Genomic DNA, 19,146 nt, shown 5'->3' on the forward strand with positions numbered 1-19,146 from the left:
TGGCTCCAACTGAAGTGTAACATATTTCTCATCGTCCAAAAGAGAGACATTAACTTCATTGACAGCGATATCTGTAATCCCTGCTTCCTCATCAATTGTTCTGCTTGTCTGTGCATGTGCTGGTGATTTTTTTTACTCCACGACATTTCTTCGCAGAACCATCCTTCATTCTGGAGACACTGAAACCGGCAGATGCGGGAACCTCGAGCAAAACACAAAGTGCGGGAGGAACCCAGGTAGCATCTGCGGAGGGAATGGACAGACGAAGTTTCCGGTCAGGACTATTCTTCCAACAACCAGTTACTTTCTCACCAAAGGAAGGATTTACTTCCATTTTGTCCAATTGATAAGGTAGACACAAAGTGCTGGAGTAACTCAGCGGGTCAGGCAGCATCTTTGGAGAAAAAAGGATGGGTGATGTTTCTTCAATTCATAGTCCCTTCCACAATCCAATGTTCCTTAATTAACATCTTCTTGTCGATTTGCTCATGGCTTTTTCTTCTTGTTTCACAGAAATGTTCGGCCGAAGGGCTTGATCTTGTGCTGTGCTGGTCTATGTTCCATGTTCTATGTCCTAAAGTTAAAGATAAAACTCATCCATTTGTGATTAGCGTGCGTAAATATCATATCAATGAGCCCAATTGCCTGGTTATGACATTTAAGAAATAGGCATCTCCAGACAGATTTTATGAATGAATACTTTATCATCACATGTGAGAAGCCACAGTGAAATTCTTTGCTTGCCTACCTCAGGCAAGATTTAGTAAGTAAGTAAGTTTTATTTATATAGCACGTTTTAAGTCAACTCGCATTGACACCAAAGTGCTTTATAAAAATAGATAATACGTTTCCATACCATAGAAAAAGGTTAAAAAAAAAAGGTTAATATGAATCTGAGGGGTAACTTTTTCACACAAACAGCGGTGGGTGTATGGACCAAGCTGCTGGAGGAAGTGGTTGACGCAGGGACTATCGCAACGTTGAAGAAACATTTAGACTTGTACAAGGATATGGCAGGTTTAGAGCGATGTGGGCCAAATGCAGGCAGGTAAGGCTAGTGTGGATGGGACATGTTGGTCAGTGTGGGTAAGTTGGGCTGAAGGGCCTGTTTCCACACTGTATCACTCTATGACTCTAAGCCCTATGGTAGAGCAAAGGCTGGAGTCAATGGCAGCAATTGTCCAGGCTGGAGCGAGTACCTCAACACCTTGGATCCAAGCCATCTGATCCAAGCCATGTCCTGCAATTAATACTCAGCTGAGTGTTTGGATCAGTGTAAGTTTTTATTATGTGGAGTGCTTGGCGTACACCTCCTTGGCAACAATCCATCTGTGCTGCCAACAAACTAGTGAAAACCCAATGGGAGTTTTTAACCTCAATTGCTGCAATGGCTATATTACACTCTTTGCTCTGTACACTGTGGATGGTTCGATTGTAATCATGTCTAGCTGACTGGACAGCACGCAACAAAAGCGTTGGTACCTCGGTACGCGTGACAATAATAGGCTAAACTAAGAAAAGCTGTTAGTTATCAACGGATGGGTTGGTTCCTTCAAAAGTGAACTTTAGAGTCCAGAGATACAGCGTGGGAACAGGCCCTTCAGCCCACTGAGTCTGCGCCGACCAGCGATCACCCAGGCACTATCACGACACAGGCACTATCCCACACACTAGGGGCAATGTACAATTTTTAACGAAGCCAATTAATTAACCTACAACAATCAAATTTGTCAGGATCAAACCCTGGTCTCTGGCGCTGTGAGGCAGCAACTCTACCGCTGGGCCACCGCGCCACTCCAAGAATGAATATCTGAAGGAGTACAAGTTCAAGTGAGTTTATTGTCATGTGTCCCTGATAGGACAATGAAATTCTTGCTTTGCTTCAGCACAACAGAACATAGTAGACATTTACTACAAAACAGATCAGTGTGTCCATATACCATAATATAAATGTATACACACATGAATAAATAAACTGATAAAGTGCAAATAACAGATAATGGGTTATTAATAATCAGAGTTTTGTCCGAGCCAGGTTTAATAGCCTGATGGCTGTGGGGAAGTAGCTATTCCTGAACCTAAATCTCGTTGCACTGACGTGCAATGACAATAAAAGATATTATTATTATTATTATTATTACCTGGTTGTTGCAGTCTTCAGGCTCCTGTACCTTCTACCTGAAGGTAGCAGGGAGATGTGTGTGTGGCCAGGATGGTGTGGGTCTTTGATGATACTGCCAGCCTTTTTGAGGCAGCGACTGCGATATACCCCCTTGATAGAAGGAAGGTCAGAGCCGATGATGGACTGGGCAGTGTTTAATACTTTTTGTAGTCTTTTCCTCCCCAGGGCGTTGAAGAGAGGGACTAATGGGATTGCTTTTTGAAGAAGCTTTGAGCCATCTTTCCTCATGATTCTACACTCTGGTGGAGGCGGGAACTGGAATCAATTCCATTTTGGATGTGGTTCTGGTCCCCCAGCTATAGGTAGGATGTTAATAATTTAGAAAGGATGCAGAGAAGATTCACGAGGATGTTCACCATTCACAATCGCAACGTTGAAGAGGCAGTTAGACAGGTACATGGATCGGACAGGTGCAGCGGGATATGGGCCAAATGCAGGCAGGTGGGACTGGTGTAGATAGGACATGTTGCTCGGTGTGGGCAGGTTGGGCTGTATAATTCTATGAGTCCGTGACACGATGCTACCGGGACTGCGATTAGTAAGAATTTCATCGTTCCGTTGTCGATGCGGATGACAATCAAACACTCTCGACTCTTTACAAAAATGTACACCACCAGAAATACACCAGTGTAATCTTGAAGAAACACGTAAATAGTTTTTCCAACAAATTTGGGATGTGAGTGAGCTTCACGCCTGAAAGTAGCGTGAGATCCTCAGTTCACTTAAAGGCCCCATAGCAGAAGCGTCCATGTCTAGCGGGCTGGGAACTGGAAGTATCCCGAGCTAATTCTGCTACCACCATCATCTATTGCAACAAGTGATGGCTCCCACTGATTGTCGCCGGAAGCTTGCGTCCTCTTCAGGACGGACGATGACAGCGACGTCAACATTTGAAACGTGGAAGATGGACACGGAAGAAGAAGTCCACTTAAAATAAGGAAGGTCTTAATTGCAAAACACAGAGTTGGAATGGAAACCATTTTCCCAAGTTAGTGCTTCCTCTTCCAGCAGTGTTTAGTTTAGTTTAGTTTAGAGATACAGCGCGGAAACAGGCCCTTCGGCCCACCGAGTCCACGCCGACCAGCGATCCCCTACACACACACACACACGGGAGAATTTACATTTATACTAAGCCAATTGACCCACAAATCTGTACGTCTTTGGAGTATGGGAGGAAACTGAAGATCTCTGAGAAAACTTACGCAGTCACGGTGAGAATGTGCAAACTCCGTATAGGCAGCAGCTGGTGGTCAGGATTGTACCCGGGTCTCTGGTGCTGTAAGCAATGTAAGTCAGCAACTCTACCGCTGCGCCACCATGCTGTGTGTACTTGCTTTCCTGAGGCATTAGATTCTTATTTGTGCCCTTTTAAAAATTCCAAGTGAAAGGATTGAAAAGTAGTTAATGCCAACATTGGAAAATAAAGGCTGTGATCTCTGTGGGGAGTCCACACTAACCCAGAAGAACTTAGCGCTTAATCAATCACGAAGTTCAACATAAGTAAATACAAAGGAGTTACATCTCGGAAAGAAAAATAACTTTGTGTATCCATTGGTAAATCAGTTCCAAAATGGGGTGGATGAACAAAGAAATCTGAATATATAAATACATAAATCAGTGAATGTTGCAACATAGATCAAAAGGCCATTGAAAGCAAACTAATATTTTTAACTGTGGTTTGTTTCTCGAAGCATTAGATGGAAAATAAAAATCTTCTATTTTCGGTAATTTTTGGAGGAGAAAACTGCGGTAGAGCTGCTGCCTTACGGCGCCAGAGACCCAGGTTCGATCCTGACTACGGGTGCTGTCTGTACGGAGTTTGTACGTTCTCCCTGTGACCGCGTGGGTTTTCTCCGGGTGCTCCGGTTTCCTCCCACACTCCAAAGGCGTGCAGGTTAATTAGCTTTGGTGAAAAAAAATGTCAATTGTCTCTAGTCTGTGTGTAGGATAGTGCTAGTATACGGGATGATCACTGGTTAGCGTGGACTCGATGGGCCGAAGGGCCTGTTTCCACGCTGTATCTCTAAAGACTAAATTCCAAAACGAGGATAGAAGGGACAACGAGGATCTGAAGAGGAACATAATTGCCCCAGCATGGAGCATTGGTGCTGTGTGTTATACGTAATATAGAAACATAGAAAAATAGGTGCAGAAGTAGGCTATTCGGCCCTTTGAGCCAGCACCACCATTCAATATGATCATGGTTGATCATCCAAAATCAGTACCCCATTCCTGCTTTTTTCCCATATCCCTTGATTCCATTAGCCCTAAGAGCTAAATCTAACTCTCTCTTGAAAACATCCAGTGAATTGGCCTCCACTACCTTCTGCGGCAGAGAATTCCACAGATTCACAAATCTCTGGGTGAAAATGATTGTCCTCATGTCAGGCCTAAATGGCCTCCCCTTTATTCTTAAACTGTGTGACCCCTGCTTCTGTAATTCAACACCTCTAGCCTGCGTTCACCATAATCTGGCTGGCTCCTTGGTTTGCGTGAAGGAAACTGAAGTTGAAAAGACGTGCCTGTAATTTCTTCAACTGCGCTCCTGACTTCCCGCTGTGACTGTGGTGGAAGATTGCCAGACATCCTGCATTCATTGTCATTTAGACCCTCTCACTGAATACACTAAGTGATTGGAGATCTGTCCCTTGCTGTTGGATGCACGGAATGAAATTTCCAAAGATTCGTGAGGGTGAGTCATTAGATCAGCCCGACCTGCTCTGATGTCAACACCGTAACGAAGCAGGGTTGGAGATGGGGCGAGGAGATGTGTTAATAAAGATGATCATCGGTAGATCAATAATTTTATCCCCATATTCCGCTTGGGTAGCTTACAACCCAAAGGCATTAACATTGAATTTAGTTTAGTTTAGTTTAGCCACACAGCGCGGAAATAGGCAACCCTTCTTCAGACTTATGTGCGGGTGGAGGGGGGCTGGAAGAAGAAAGGAAGAGGTGGAGCCAGTGGGCTGAGGGAGAGCTGAGAAGGGGAGGAGAAAGTAAGGACTACCTGAAATTAGAGAAGTCAATGTTCATGCCGCTGGGGTGCAGACTGCCCAAGCGAAATATGAGGTGCTGCTCCTCCAATTGAATCTGGAGGTATGCATTTTCACACTTCTGCACCTCTTGCCTGATGGGAGAGGGGAGAAGAGAGGGTGGCCGGGGTGAGACTGCTCCTTGAGTAAGCCCTCTGACAGCTAGAGAGTGCAGATATTTAGGGGGATATTTACCGTGAACTTTATTAATTCAGACTTGGGGAAAATTCCTTCGCGTAGAAATGACTTAAGTTATCGATAGCTATGAACAGATGGAACCCTGATTCATCGGCAACAAAATATATGGTTTAGCAAATGTGGTAATCATGAAACACTTTTCTCAAATTAGACATTTCGCAAAGCATCCTTCCTTCTAATGCAGTGCAAACATTCACACAGTTTCCATGCGTGGCATAAAATGTATTTTTTATGAGCAGCTGTGTCTTATTGCCATTTTGCTCATTATTAACAAGCAACCAATTCCACTCTGCAGGCAATGCTACAGGCAAAGAAAATCTGTGTGTATAACTGTGCACATCCTTGCAAACAAATTAATATCTAGCCTCTTATGTATTAGTTTCATCACATCTTTTTAGGATTTTTGTAAAAATCGAATTGCTCTCACATTTTATCCAATTAGCTTGAACCCCAAGTGCGGCACGGTGGAGCAGCGGTTGAGTTGCCGCCTTGCAACGGCAGAGACCCAGGTTCGATCCTGACTGCGGGTGCTGTCTGTACGGAGTTTGTACGTTGTCCCTGTGACCTGCGTGGGTTTTCTCCGGGAGCACCGGTTTCCTTCCACCCTCCAAAGACGTAGAGGTTTGTAGGCTACTTGGCTAGGTGAAATTGTAAATTGTCCCCAGTGTATGTGGGATAGTGTTAAGGGCCTGTCCCACGAGCATGCGACTGCATGCGGCAAGCGCGAGCTAACGTGGTCGCTTGAGCCATACGGCCTTGCGGGGCCGGTCCCACTTAGATCGCCGGAGCCAAATGGAGTTGTGCGGGGCTGGTCCCTACATCGCGCGGGGCTCCGAAAACCTGGCACTGTCCAAAAAGTCCGCGTGGCAACGGCCTACCGGCCCACAGCCGCATTGAGGCCGTACGCACCGCCTCGACGGGCGTGTGCAGAGTCTCAACGCCGTACGCAGCGTCTTGACGGCGTACGCCTAGCGCAAACTTCCCCGCGGACTTCGCTCGAACTTCATGTCAACTCGTACGGGATCACTCAACCTCCGTGCGGCCCCCGCTTCCAGTTTGGTTGCGCTTGAGCTTGCCGCATGCAGTCGCATACTCGTGGGACAGGCCCTTTAGTGTGTGGGGATCGTTGGTCGGCGCGGACTCGACGGGCCTAAGGATGTGTTTCCACGCTGTATTTCGAAACTAAGTTAAAAACTGCGTACATTTTTGCAAACAAAATAATATTCTTTTTATGTATTCGTTTTATCACATCATGTTACGATTAGTTTTATAAACATCAAATTGCTCACGCATATTTTTCAAATTATTTTGAACCCATATGAATAGAATTCCTAGCATAACAAATAATTGGAAATAAGTGGGTACAATCTAATAGCCAGGACTGAGGTGCGATTGCACTGTGACCAAGACTGGGAATTAAATCTTGGAATCCTAGAACACTTAACTTTTGGAAGAGAGGGACAATCTAAAAAAGAACCCATGAAGCCCTGTTATTAAATAATGATTTATAGGAAGGATCTGAGCTCATAAATGGAGGAAGAGAATCAGCATGAGTAATTAAGGAACAGCTAGGAACAGAAAACCTTGGTGGAAGTTGTGTAAACATCCCAAGCAGTAGTGTTACAGCAGAACGCAGTATAAACTAGGAAACTTAAATCAAGGGAAGTGGTAGAGTTGCTTGCTGCCTTCAAATGCCAAAGACCCGAGTTCGATCCTGTCTAACAGGTACAGAGTTTGTACATTCTCCCTCTGATCACATGGGTTCTCTCCGGGTGCTCCGGCTTCCTCCCACACTCCAAAGATGTACAGGTTTGTAGGTTAGGTGGCTTTGGTAAAAATGGTAAATTGTCACTACTGTGTCGGATTGTGCTAGTGTGCGGGGGGGGGGTCGCTGGTCGGCATGGACTCGGTGGGCTGAAGGGCCTGTGTACGCGCTGTATCTCTAAAGTCTACAGTCTAAATCAGAGACTATTGTCATGCAGACAGCACTGCAGAATTGGGAGATAATTCAGTGCACGTGCTGGTCAAATCAAGTATTTATACTACATGTTCTTATTGGGGAATAAAATTACAGAAAAATCAAAGTTACATTTTGTGTCTGATGTCAGTACATATCAGAAACCTCATGAATATTTCCCAAGAGAAACAAATAGCTCAAACTTAAATGGTGGTGGTGGTGACTACATCTCAGCGACTGAGAGGAAGGTTAGGTTTTATTTATAACTGCATTGCTCAAGAATTTTAAACAAGCTTATTCCTTTTTCGTGCGATAAGATAATGATGCATACATACGATATTGAACAAGATGCTGGAGGAACTCAGCGGGTCAGACAGCAGACAAACATAAAAGACAGACCCATCTTCAGACTGAAAGTCTTAGGAACAGGGAACGAGAGATATAGACAGTGATATAGCGAGATATAGAACAAATGAATGAAAGATATGCAAAAAAGTAACAATGATAAAAGAAACAGGCCTTTGTTAGCTGTTTGCTAGGTGAGAACGAAAGGCTGGTGTGACTTGAGTGGGGGAGGGATGGAGAGAGAGGGAATGCCGGGATTACTTGAAGTTAGAGACATCAATATTCATACCACTGTGTTGTAAGCTGCCCAAGCGAAATATAAGATGCTGTTTCTCCAATTTGCGTTTAGCCTCACCCTGACAATGGAGGGGGCCTCGGACAGAAAGGTCAGAGTGGGACTGGGAAGGGGAATTAAAGTGTTTAGCAAACGGGAGATCAGGTAGGTCCAGGCGAACTGAGTGAAGGTGTTCAGCATCTGGGGAGGGAATAGACAGGCGATGTTTTGGATCGGGAACCTTCTTCAGAATCAGTCTAATGATAATGAGTTATTGATCAGCACAATGCTGTATCTGGTAGAGTTACTGCCTCACAGCGCCAGCGACCCGGGCTTGATCATGACCTCGGATGCCGGCCGCGTGGAGTTTGCACGTTCTCCCTGTGACGACGTGTGTTTTCTCCGGGTGCTCCGGTTTCCTCCCACATCCCAAAGATGTGCTGGTCTGTAGGCTAAATGGCCTCTTGTTTAAATTGCCCCTAGTGTGCAGGGAGTGGATGAGAAAGTGGGATAACTAGTGTGAATGGGTGATCGCTGGTCAGCATGGACACTGTGGGCCGAAGGGCCTGGTTCCATGCTCTAACTCTAAACTAACACCTCATTACCTGTATTCTAGGTTTGACCATTCTGGACTGCGGTGAAAATAAATTTTCACGCTGAGTTGCTGAAACTTAGGAATTGTCTGGCAATGCCTTTTGAGGGCGGTCACGGCGGCGCAGCGGCAGAGTTGCTCGCTCACAGCGAATGCAGCGCCGGAGACCCGGGTTCGAACCCGACTACGGGTGCTGTCTTTACGGAGTTTGTACGTTCTCCCCGTGGCCTGCGTGGGTTTTCTCCGAGATCTTCGGTTTCCTCCCACACTCCAAAGACGTACAGGTTTGTAGGTTCATTGGCTTGGTAAATGTAAAAATAGTCCCTAGTGGGTATAGGATTGTGTTGATGTTCGGGGATCGCTGGTCGGCGCGGACCCGGTGGGCCGAAAGGGCCTGTTTCCGCGCTGTATCTCCAAACTAGACTTGGTCTTGGAAGCCATTCAAGGCAGTGACTTTAAAATTCTTGAGCAACCCAATAATAGACAATAGACAATAGACAATAGGTGCAGGAGTAGGCCATTCAGCCCTTCGAGCCAGCACCGCCATTCAATGTGATCATGGCTGATCATCCCCAATCAGTACCCCGTTCCTGCCTTCTCCCCACATCCCCTGACTCCGCTATCTTTAAGGAGAATTACAATAAGGAGAATTACAAAACACAGCTCATGTTTTTTTGGAATTGAGTCTGTTGTGAAACTTTTTTGAGCTCAGTGTGATGAAGAGATGAGTGATGTCGGGTTATAAATAATGTGTCGCTGACGCTGACACTCTGACTTCTTTTGAAGTTTGAGTTATTTTTTTTCTTTTAGAAAATATCAGCTTGTGCAAATGCCAAGGTCAAAATACATTCATATCTGAAATATTAAGTATTTACTTAAATTGGAATCCTTCTCCCCTCCCATCTGATCAAGTGAAAGGCCATTGGATTCTTCATGAGATAAAACAGTCCATGGATCAACTTGAACCACTGTGATGTTTCGTGTAACCAGGTAGAGTTGCTGCCTCACAGCGCCAGAGGCCCGGGTTCAATACTGGCTACGGGTGCTGTCTGTACGGAGTTTGTACGATCTCCCTGTGACCTCGTGGGTTTTCCCCAGGTTCTCCGGCTTCCTCCCATACTCCAAAGCTGTACAGGTTTGAAGATGAGTTGGCTTCTGTAAAATTGTAAAATTTAGGTAGGGGATGAGGAGGAATTTGTAGGTTGATTGGCTTGGTAAAATCGTAATTTGTCCCTAATGTGTGCAGGATAATGAACGTGTACGGGGATCGCTAGTCAGCGCGGACATGGTGGGCTGAAGGGCCAGTTTCTGCGCTGAATCTCCAAAGTCTAAAATACTAATGTGAAGTAAACTATATCCACGGTACACAAAAAAGCTGGAGAAACTCAGCGGGTGCAGCAGCATCTATGGAGCGAAGGAAATAGGCAACGTTTCGGCCCGAAACGTTGCCTATTTCCTTCGCTCCATAGATACTGCTGCACCCGCTGAGTTTCTCCAGCTTTTTTGTGTACCTTCGATTTTCCAGCATCTGCAGTTCCTTCTTAAACTATATCCACTACTGTATATAACCTGATATTCTTGTCAGGTATCCACACATACCAATATCCCATATCCCTCAAACCTATCCTATCCATGCAATTACCATTACAGTAGGTAATTAATATTTTAGTAAAGATGACACTACCTGTCCAAATGTCTCTTAGCCATTGCCATAGTACCTGCCTTAACTACCTCGTCTAGCAGCTCATTCCAGGAAACTCCTGCCTTTTTGTGTAAAAAGTCACCCCTCAAGGTTCTTATTAAATCTTTCCCCCCCTCACCATAGACCTATGTCCTCTGCTTCTTGATTCCCTACTCTGGGTAAAAGACTCTGTGCATTTACCCGATCTATTCCCCACATGATCTTCTACAAGTACAAGGAACAAGTTAACTCTATTGCCTGGAAAACAGAATGGTGACTGGAATAAACATTTGATCAAAGGAATTCAATCACAACAATACTTCACTAGCCAAGTATGTTTTGCAATCTCAGCTCCAATTGATTCCTGCCATTTAAACCATAGAGTTCTCATTGGTGTCCCGGGCACTTTTCCACTACTGTGGCGATGCCCAGTGAAAACATACAGATTGGGCTCCAAGGATGTTATTAGGATCGTGACTTAACTTTAAGTCAATGTTTCCTCCAAAGCTAAACATGCAGAGTGAAAGACAGCGAGATTGATTTCCGAAGATAGATAGTAAATTGTTTTTATCAGGTCACTCCTGTTACATCTTTAGAGATACAGTGCGGAAACAGGCCCTTCAACCCATCAAGTCCGCGCCGACCAGTGATCCCGTCTTTGCCACCGAAGGCGGTGGAGGCCAAGTCGGTGGATATTTTTAAGGCAGAGATAGATATTGCTTCATTTAACAATATTCCTTACCCCATAATTTTTTTTTGGCAAAGAAACCACTTCAGTATTCACCCTGTTTGTAACCCCCTAGTTAGTTTTATTCCTCTGCTCCATCTCATTACATCTTTTCCTACATGACTATTAGTCTTATTTCTCTTTTTCGACAGCGCCAGAGGCCCGGGTTCGATCCTGACTACGGGTGCTGTCAGTTGCAGAGTGTGTATGTTCTCTCCATCCTCGACTTGCATGGATTTTCTCCGGCTGCTCCGGTTTCCTCAAACACTCCAAAGACGTACAGGTTTGTAGGTGAGTTGTGCCCAGTGTGTGGACACAGGACTAGTACAGGTGATCCCTGGTTGGCGCGGAACCAGTGGGCCGAAGGGCCTGTTTCCGCACTGTGTCAGTCAACTAAACTAAGATGGTTGGTGTAAGACACAGCAAAGGGAAAACAGGATAAATCTCTGAAGAAGGGTCTCGACCCTAAACGTCCCCCATTCCTTCTCTCCAGAGATGCCACCTGTCCAGCTGAGTTGCTCCAGCATTTAGTGTCTATCTTTGGTTTAAACCAGTTCTTTCTTACATCAATCTCCGGAGCGGATTAAGATTTGGAGATTTGGAGGAAGTGCACAGTATTACTGGTCTAGAGTGTTTTATTATCATGTGTCCCAGATAGAACAATGAAATTCTTATCCACCTGTCCCACTTAGGAAACCTGAACGGAAACCTCTGGAGACTTTGCGCCCCACCCAAGGTTTCCGTGTGGTTCCCGGAGGTTGCAGGTGGTTGCCGGAGGCTGCAGGTAGTGGAAGCAGGTAGGGAGACTGACAAAAACCTCCGGGAACCGCACGGAAACCTTGGGTGGGGCGCAAAGTCTCCAGAGGTTTCCGTTCAGGTTTCCTAAGTGGGACAGGGGCATAACTTGCAGCAGCACAACAGAATACGTAAACATAGTACACTGTAAACAATATAATAAACGGAAAAAAAAACAAGTTCAGCGTGTGCGTTGGTACATTTGTTTGGATGAAGGGTGATAGATAAGGTGGACAAGCTGTCTGAAGTGAGGATAAATTAATCTGAGCATCTGAGCAGAGGCAGAGTGAATTACAGATCAATCCAGTGCCAGTCGCAGTCAAGCAGGCACCAGCTAGGACAGGTCTGCTACTGAGTCTCACCTGTTTGATTGGGAGCTCTGCTGTGTGACGGGGAGACGACTAGCACTTGCGTCTGTCAATGTGACAGGTCCCTGCCGTCCCGTGGGATCACTCACAAGGCAAAGGGCAGAGTCTCCAAATTAATCTGCCAACTGCGTGTGATAGGAGTTTGATTGTTGGCGCTTCGGTCGGCAACAGTCAGATTGAAGAGTTCCACTCTCGACGGTAAACAGAGGCCAGCGTGGGCCGAGTGAACCCGACAGAGTCACAAAACGTTCTTACCGTGTGCAGGGCGAGCTAAGCTTAGAGCTTGCCCCTTTCTGTCCTGGGCCTCCTCCATTGTCAGAGTGAGGCCACACACAAATTGGAGGAACAGTACCTCGTATTTCGCTTGGGCAGCTCATAACCCAGTGGTATGAACATTGATTTCTCTAACTTCAAGTAACCCTTGATTTCCCTCTCTCTCCGTCCCTCCCCCACCCTAGTTCTCCGACTAGTTTCACTTTCCTTCTGATTCATTTTACTAATTGTATGCCGTGTTGCCACCTTCCCCTCCGTCAACAATCAGATACGCAATGCGTGCTCAGCCCCCTGCTGTACTCACTCTATACTCATGACTGCGTAGCCGGACAAAGTGCAAACTCCATCATCAAGTTCGCCGACGACACCGCTGTTGTGGGACGAATCACTGATGGTGACGAGTCAGAGTATAGAAGTGAGATCGACCGATTGACCAAATGGTGCCAGCACAATAACCTGGCTCTCATCACCAGCAAAACCAAGGAACTGATTGTGGACTTTGGAAGGGGTAGGATAGGGACCCACAATCCCGTTTATATCAACGGGACGATGGTGGAAAGGGTCAATAATTTCAAATTCCTGGGCGTGCATATATCAGAAGATCTTTCCTGGTCCCAGCACACTGATGCATTTATAAAGAACGCACATCAGCGACTCTACTTCAGATGAAGATTACGGAGATTCGGCATGTCGAAAGAGGATTCTCCTAAACTTCTACAAGTGCACGGTAGAGAGCATTCTGACTGGTTGCATCGTGGCCTGGTTCGGCAACTTGAACGTCCAGGAGCAAAAAAGACTACAAAAAGTTGTGACCACTGCCCAGTCCATCACCGGCTTTGACCTCCCCACCGTCGAAGGGATCTATCGCAGTTGGAGACCAAAACTGCACACAATACGCCAGGTTTAGTCTCACCAGGGCCCTGTACAACTGCAGATGGACCTCTTTGCTCCTATACTCAACTTCTCTTGTTATGAAGGCCAACATGCCATTAGCTTTCTTCACTGCCTGCTGTACCTGCATGTTTACTTTCAGTGACTGATGAACAAGGACCCCCAGATATCGTTGTACTTCCACTTTTCCCAACTTGACACCATTCAGATAATAATTTGCCTTCCTGTTTTTGCCACCAAAGTGGATAACCTCACATTTATCCACATTAAACTGCTTCTGTCATGCATCTGTCCACTCATCCAACCTGTTCAAGTCACCCTGCATCCTCATAGCATCCTCCTCACAGTTCACACTACCACACAGCTTTGTGTCATCTGCAAATTTGGTAATGTTACTTTTAATCCCTTCATCTAAGTCATTGATGTATATTGTAAATAGCTGCGGTCCTAGTGAAGACGGATCCAAAGTACCTGTTCAACCCGTCTGCCATTTCCTTGTTCCCCATACTAAATTCACCTAACAATAGACAATAGGTGCAGGAGTAGGCCGTTCGGCCCTTTGAGCCAGCACCGCCATTCAATGTGATCATGGCTGATCATCCCCAATCAGTACCCCGTTCCTGCCTTCTCCCCATATTCCCTGACTCCGCTATCTTTAAGAGCCCTATCAAGCTCTCTCTCAAAAGTATCCAGAGAACCGGCCTCCACCGCCCTCTGAAGCAGAGAATTCCACAGACTAACAAATCTCTGTGTGAAAATGTATTTCCTCATCTCCGTTCTAAATGCCTTACCCCTTAGTCTGAAACTGTGGCCGCTGGTTCTGGACTCCCCACCTGTTTCAGTCTTCAAGGATCCAACTTTGGTCTTAATTAATTTTTTCCTCGTCACGTACCTAAAGAAGCTTTTAATATTGTTGGCTAACTTACCTTCGTACCTCATCGTTTCTCCCCATATTGCCCTTTCAGTTATCTTCTGTTGCACTTTAAGTTTCCCAATCCTCTGGCTTCCCGCTCATCTTTGTTATGTTAGACGTCTTCTCTTTTATTTTTATACTGTCCTTGACTTCCCTTGTCAGCCACGGTCACCCCTTACTCCCCTTAGAATCTTTCTTCCTCTTTGGAATGAACTGATCCTGCACCTTCTGTATTATTCCCAGAAATACCTGCCATTGTTGTTCCACTGTCAACCATGCTAGGGTATCTTTCCAGTCAACTTTGGCCAGCTCCTCCCTCATGCCTCCATAATCCCCTTTATTTAACTGTAATACTGACACTTCCGATTTTCCCTTCTCCCTCTCAAATTGTAAATTAAAATCATATTATGGTCACTACCTCCTAATGCAGTGGTTCTTAACCTTTTTGGCACCACTGCGTGTGTACGCGAACAAAATACTGTATGTGGTATGTACCTGTGTTAGGTTCCTAAACATGGCCTCAACAAATTGATATGTATTTTTGTGTCCCCTTCATGACCCCCGGCAAAGCCCCAAACCCCCCCCAGGTTAAGAACCACTGTCCTAATAGTTCCTTTACCTCGAGTTCCCTTATCAAATTTGGTTCATTACACAACACTAAACCAGAATCGCCTTCTCCGTGGTAGGCTCCAGTACAAGCTGCTCTAAGAAAAGGAATAGGGTTGAGATCCTTCTTCACACTGAAGAAGGGGCTTGTCCCAAAACGTCGCCTATTCCTTTTCTCCTGAGATGCTGTTTGACCCGCTGAGTTACTCCAGCTTTTTGTGTCTATCTTCGGTTTAAACCAGCATCTGCAGTTCCTTCCTACGCAAAACAATGATCCATTCGACATTTTCCTTGATCATCGTCTGCTTTGATCTGTCATTTTCACACCTTATCCTTCCATATCTCTGGACTCCCTCTCCCTTGAATCTCAGTCTGAAGAAGGGTCTCGACCCGAAACCCCAGCACTTTGTGTCTATCTGTGGTTGGTACAAGGAGAGCATTCTCGAACGCATCAAGTATCTGCAAAATGACAGATCACTGATGTCGACTGTCCTGATGTTTTGCGCCATAATAAATAATGAAAGATCACAGCTGCAGGTTGTTTCTGATTTGACAGTTTTACATATCATCGTGCACTATAAAGCCACGAGTGTATGAATAATATATGCTGCATAATAACAGTATGGGATACAAGATAACCTCACTATCTTAATCTGGGAATAAGAAAGTTTCAATCATCGCGCCATATGTCTAGTGAGCAAACACAAGGAACTACTTATACTGGTTTCAAAGCAAGTCTGAAGAAGATCAGATCCCAATCTGAAATATTACCTGTCCATATTCTCCAAAGATACATCCTGACCCGCTGAGTTACTCCAGCAGTTTGTGTCTTTATTTTTCACTCAATGTTCAGCTAGATAGTCATCCAACTTCTCCACCTGCCACCGGTTGGCGCCGACCTGTAGGGGGTATGGCTGCCTAGCCTGCAGCTGTCTGTTTTTTCATCTTTTTTCTTATTTTTAGTTAGTTTAGTGTTTTGTTTTTGAGGAGTTCTAGCTTTTTTATGTGTGGGGGAGGGGGGGGGGGAAGGGGGAGACTAATTTTCAGGGTCCCTACCTGGTCGGAGATGCAGCTTTTCTCCGGGCTGCACTTTTGACCCGTCCTCGCGGCCTACCAGCGAGCCTGGAGCGGCGTTTCCTGAGGGGACCGCCCGGGGCATCGGCAGCGGCTGCGGAGCTGCGGGTCCGAGGAGCGAGGAGACCGCCCTGAGCCTCGGCATCGGCGGCGGCACCGGCATCGGCGGCGGCGGAGCTGCAGGTCTGAGGACGGCGGTGCAGCGCTGGAGCGCCATTGAGGGGCGGGCGGTGCCTTGCCTGAGTCGCCGCGCTGGAACTTCGGTGAGCTGGGACCGGCGTTAAAAACATCGCGGAGCTGCGGGCGGCGGCGCTGAACTTTACATCGGGAGCCTGGGATCTCTCGACGAGATCGCCAGTTGAGCTCCATTAGGCGCGGCCTTGTCGGCACCGGAAGCCACGGTCTCGAGTAGGGAGGCGGCCGTTCCAGGGTTCCCAAGCCGCTGAGAGGACTCTCCCGACGCCGGAACATCATCACCCGGCGAGGACGGCCTGGAACATCGGGCCTCCGTAGAGGCAACTGTGGAGGCCTCAATAGGCCCGACTATGGGTGGACATTGGGGATGGGACTGGACTTTGTGCCTTCCCCCATAATGGGAACCATTGTGGGGGGATGTTTTTATGTTGAAGCTATTTATTATTGCTATGTTTGTATTCTTTTTTATGTGCTGCATTGGCAACAAGAATTTCACTACACCTAGGTGTATGTGACAATAAATCAACCTTTGAACCTTTGAACCTTTGTAGCTCGATCTGCCTTCACCTGTCCCATTACCTCCCCCCTTGACTCCATCCAAGGACCCAAACAGTCTTAATTCCAGGTGAGGCAGAGGTTCACCTGCACCTCCTCCAACTTCATCTAATGCATCCGCTGTTCCAGGAGTCAACTTCTCTACATCGGCGAGACCAAGCGCAGGCTCGGCGATCGTTTCGCCGAACACCTCCGCTAGGTACGTCTTAACCAAGCTGATCTCCCGGTGGCCCAGCACTTCAACTCCCCCTCCCATTCCCAATCTGACCTTTCTGTCCTGGGCCTCCTCCATTGTCAGAGTGAGGCCCAGTGCAAATTGGAGGAACAACACCTCATATTTCGCTTTGGTAGTTTACACCCCAGCGGTATGAACATTGACTTCTCTAACTTCAGATAGTCCTTGCTTTCCCTCTCCATCCCCTCCCCCTTCCCAGTTCTCCCACTAGTCTTACTGTCTCTGCCTACATTCTATCTTTGTCCCGCCCCCTCCCCTGACATCAGTTTGAAGAAGGGTCTCAACCCGAAACGCCACCATTCCTTCTCTCCAGAGATGCTGCCTCACCCGTTGAGTTACTCCAGCATTTTGTGTCTACCTTTGATTTTACCAGCATCTGCAGTTCATTCTTACACATTCACTATATATATTTTTGGCTAATGCTTTCAAGGTTAATTTTGTGTCCATTTTTCTTGTTTGCAAGTACTTCTGTTATGTCCCTCGGGTCATTTCAATACATTAGAAGCAGTATATGAAGGCAGGTAGTTATTAATCTGATTTGTTATTATTTGATTGTTATTTCCGCTTGTGCCAAGTGCAACTTGTCAGAATCTTTGTGTGGAAATTTCCTCCCTCAGTTTGTAGTGGATCTTTGAAATTCTCAGCTGCCCCAGTAGCAATCATTACACATACTGACAGAGGATATATTTGAAAGATCGCGGAATCGAGGGCTCCTCAATTAGAACTCAATCATGATTAGTATGGGTGTCGGGGGTTGTGGGGAGAATGGGATTAGGAGGGAGAGATAGATTAGTCACGATTGACTGGCGGGGTAGACTTGATGGGCAGAATGGCCTAATTCTCCTCCCATCACTTATGACCTTATCCGAAATCGACTAGAATTCCTCAGTGTGTTTTTGTAATAGTAAATGTTCCACTCTTAAAAGAACGGACCAGGCCTATCCGAAAGTCAAAGAACATGTAACTAGAGACAAAATGCTGGAGTAACTCAGCGGGACAGGCAGTATCACTGGAGCTGAGTTACTCCAGCATTTTGTGGCTATCTTTGGTGTAAGCCCGCATCTGCAGTTCCTTCCTGCACATAAAGAAAATGTACCGTTCATGAGGTCATAAGTGATAGGAGTAGAATTAGGCCATTCAGCCCATTAAGCCTACTCCACTACTCAACCATTGTAGTAAATGCCTACTATGTTCTGTGTGCTGAGCAAAGCAAGAATTTCCTTGTCCTATCAGGGACACATGACAATAAACTCACTTGAACTTGAACTTGGCTCTCACTCCCAACCCTCTTCTCCTGCCTTCTCTCCCATAACCTCTGACACCTGTACTAATCAAGAAAGAGTTTTAATTGAGGAGCCTCCTTTGTCGGTATATATGATGATTTGGTCTCCACTGACTTGGCCTCCACGGCCTTCTGTGGCAAAGAATTCCACCGATTCACCGGCCTCCAACATGAATTCTTGTCTTTCACTAGAACGAAACCTAAGGGGGCGCATGTTCCTAATAACAGTGATCAAACCCTGGGGAACATGACAAATGATCTGTGTGATAGCATGTTACATCCACCTCACGTTTCCTCACATATTTTTAGTGTTGAGCCCTGGGATGGGGGGGCCGATCTGTGCAACAGCTACAATTACTAACGCTGTCCCTGCTTTCAACAGACAACTATGCACGCAGAGCTTTTCATCAGCTCACAACAGGCCGATCACATCCATTATTGTGATAATGACAATTCTCCCCCCTTCTCCTCTCCAGGTACATCCTGAACATGTTGGCCATTTATCCCTGGTATCTGTCATTATTCTCTCTCATGTACATATCAGATGAGATTTTTGCAACTGTTTACTATATTTATGTGGTATCTGCTCCGACCTTATAACTAACTATGCATGCAACAATGTACTCTCAAAGCCACGTTTTAAAACATTTTTTTTTCTCTGGAGCGCCGAAGGTTATGGGGAGATTTGATAGAAGGATATAAAAATGATGAGAGGCATAGATAGGATAGACCAGCCTTTTTCGTCCCGTTTACCCCTGGCAACTTTAATGACACATGACAATGTTATTTCGCTCATTTATGAACAACTAACGATGAACATGACAACTAATACCAGAACCAAACACAGTCAGTCAATGCGAAATAAATATGTACAAATCCAGAACCAACAAAGGTATCCCCTGGGTAGGCGAAATGTACCCCCTGTGGGTAATATACCCCAGGTTGGGAACCCCTGGGATAGACGGTCC

General features: G+C 46.0%; 1 long non-coding RNA gene across 1 annotated transcript; it reads left to right on the forward strand.

The window, feature by feature from the left end:
• Positions 1 to 2,962: 2,962 nt before the first annotated feature.
• LOC116985486 lies at positions 2,963 to 6,883 on the forward strand. The gene is made up of 3 exons (XR_004415284.1): positions 2,963 to 3,104; positions 4,184 to 4,188; positions 6,872 to 6,883. It is a non-coding gene; the product is annotated as an uncharacterized LOC116985486 (long non-coding RNA).
• Positions 6,884 to 19,146: the final 12,263 nt, after the last annotated feature.

The sequence above is a fragment of the Amblyraja radiata genome, chromosome 22 (assembly GCF_010909765.2).
Source record: "Amblyraja radiata isolate CabotCenter1 chromosome 22, sAmbRad1.1.pri, whole genome shotgun sequence".
Classification (NCBI taxonomy): domain Eukaryota; kingdom Metazoa; phylum Chordata; class Chondrichthyes; order Rajiformes; family Rajidae; genus Amblyraja; species Amblyraja radiata.